Genomic DNA, 3,102 nt, shown 5'->3' on the forward strand with positions numbered 1-3,102 from the left:
TCATGCTTGCGATACTCTGTGTTTCGAACATAGCGACGAGTGACACTAAGAGACTTTTTCCACATGCATCTTAATCTACAGTCCTCATTCTGTGAAAGTTGCACAATACGGTCGTTAATTTTATCGAATCTGTTGCCGATATATCTGTGATAGTAAAAAGAAAACCCAGTTTATTTTATATACTTTTTTTTATAACAGAAAACTAACAACTTAATGTGTTTTAGACTTCTGCAATTTTTTTATAATACCAATAATACATTACCTTAACATATACATAATTGTCAAGTCGTGTAAAGTATTGATATGAAAAGAATAATTTTCAATCCAAGGTATAATACTCGCAATAACTTTCATATTGTACTGCGTTAAGCACATTATAGTATCAAGAATATTTGTCACACATACTATCATAAACCACGCAACCAATGACCATTTTATAATTGTTCGTTCTTTATCGTACTCTTTAGATATTCCGAGCTCTACTAATGTGTCATTTACGAGATCAAGTTTTCTTATGCACTCTCGAAATTTCTATGAATAAAAAAGTAAAAAGTAAGTATAAAAGCGAGTTGTATCATTTTTAAAATAAAAAACATAAATCTTGTGTGCGTTTGATACTATATACAGTAATATGTTTTTACTACATTATCAGCAATTGTTTTTATTTTTAAGATAACTAGAATTAAGCTATATTGAAAATTTGTAACTTTGACGTAATATTAGTATTATAAAAAAAACCAATTACAAAAAATATTGAAAAAATAGTATTTGAACAATATTATAGTGTGAACATATTAACGCAGATACACACACATACACACACACACTTAAGGTAGCTCAATTTTGCTTAAATATTCTTTGCACAAGAAAATTGGAAAATGATACTTTTATATTACATATAAAAAAATTAAAATCATAGATATGTCAAAATAAAAACGCCAAATTTACACCAGCACTTATAAATACCTCGTGTTCGAAAAATGTGATAAATATCGATAATATTGATACGAACAAATTTATTCCTATTGTCAAATAATTTAAAGCTTTAAAAAGTCCTCCTGGCGATGTGAACGTTACCAGTATAGTACAGAATCCCCAAATATTAACAGTCCACACAGTTACTATATAAATAACACTAAAACAAAGTCTTGAACAACTTTTTGGTCGTATGTAAATCCCGCTACCCGTGAAGAAAACGACTACGAAGTAAGGATGCATGACTCTTTCCATAGTGTCATACATGTTCGCAGCACTTGCACTTCGCTATGATAACTACTAGGTTTTAACCCGGTCGATAAATATTGTTGTATATTTCATCACGGTGATGGCACTTAAGTAGATTTTCACATTAACAGTATTGAATCAGTATTACTATGAGCTTTTTTGAAACAAATCGATTGTATAAATTATAGGAGAGAAAGAAAAAAAGATACATATATTAACTCTACAAGGCTAAAAGTAAAAAATGGTAAGTTGTTCAGAGAGACTAGGTCTGTGAAACCTACGTTTTCTTAAAGATCGAATATTTCCGCGAAAAATCAATAATTTTTACATTTTTATTGTTGTAGTCAAAAGTTTGAACAATTCCGTGTCGATACAAAAATAGATTTAAAAAATCTTTAGTAGTTTCAAAGAAATGTTTGAAACGTTTCTGCTCATAATCTAATAAATTGCTATAAATGTACATACATTTCGATAAAATTATGAAAATGACATTATCTATTTACTATATTAAAAGTGCTCAAACTAAAAAAAAGTCGCAAATTCAGTAAAGTAAAACAGTTTTAGGATCCCCTTATAACTCTAAAGTTATTTCTCATGACCTTCAAATGTTGCACTAAAGTAGTACCTAAGAGAGAAACCAGATTAAAACTTTTGAATGGGTCTGGGATCCAAACTCATTCATCCAAACCCACGTCTGAATTTGAAAAGTTAATCAGAATATAATGTATAAATATAAAAAAGTGAGTTTTTTTCTTTAAGATAAATATATGCATACAATGTAGTAAATACAACAAAATAGTAGAACAAATAATTTTGTAAGAATATAAAATAATTGTGTGATACGTCCTGTGATTAAAATATCATACACTATTACTTATACAATTATTTGGTATTGTATACACGTACATACACGTACATACAGTAGAATATCTCTATTGTAAACACATTTTTGTCACAAACTTTTTATTATCGTTATCGGTAAATTACAATTTGTGAACTTTCTTTTCCTGCGTTGTCACTCTTTTTTTGTTATTCCATTCACTTTTTGATCGTACAAAATGACAAATTTGCTTATTGATTCATTATCAAAGAATAAGAATAAAAAAAAATAACAACATTAAGAAATATTTCTGAAAAAATTCGTTTTTACAGTTGAGACAACAAAAAAGTTTTGCTGTATATTTATTTTACATGTCTTAATTGTTACAAAAGCAATAAAACCTACTTACATATAAGAAGCTAAATACATAATATATATAAATATAAATCCTACAAATACGGTTAATTTCTAAAAAAAACACGATGACACATTTGTTCCAGATGATATACGTGGTATAGAATATGTGTTCTCTTGCATTAGTAAAAGAAAAACAGTAAAAATCCAGACGATAAACTGAAAGAAAATGAATAAAAAATCTTAGGCTCTAAAGTTAAAAACTAAAAATATATAAACGATAATAAGACTTTAATAAGTACATCTCACTTAAAAACTCACGTGTAAGATTCATACATGAACACGTATATATGTATATATATAAATACACATTTTTCGCACAACAGCTCTTATTACCGTTTATATACTTCTAGTTTAAAAGAAAATGTTATTATAAATACTTTTGTTTAGAATTCTTGAACTTAGAAACCTAATGTTTCTCGATATATTTGTAGTGAACGGTATTGAACACTAACCGAACGGATAAACTTGTAGCCAAAATAAAATAAACCCATTCCGCTAAACCTCAGTGGGTGAAGCGATAGTTGCAGACCAAACTGATATATCTATATTAAAACGCAGATTGTTATAAATAAAACATAATTCTTTAAAAAATCTGGAATTCACATAATTAAATTACTTTAAATTACCATATCGTGCATATC

This window comes from Pseudomyrmex gracilis, unplaced genomic scaffold (assembly GCF_002006095.1).
Source record: "Pseudomyrmex gracilis isolate BER0280 unplaced genomic scaffold, ASM200609v1 scaffold_2492, whole genome shotgun sequence".
NCBI lineage: Eukaryota > Metazoa > Arthropoda > Insecta > Hymenoptera > Formicidae > Pseudomyrmex > Pseudomyrmex gracilis.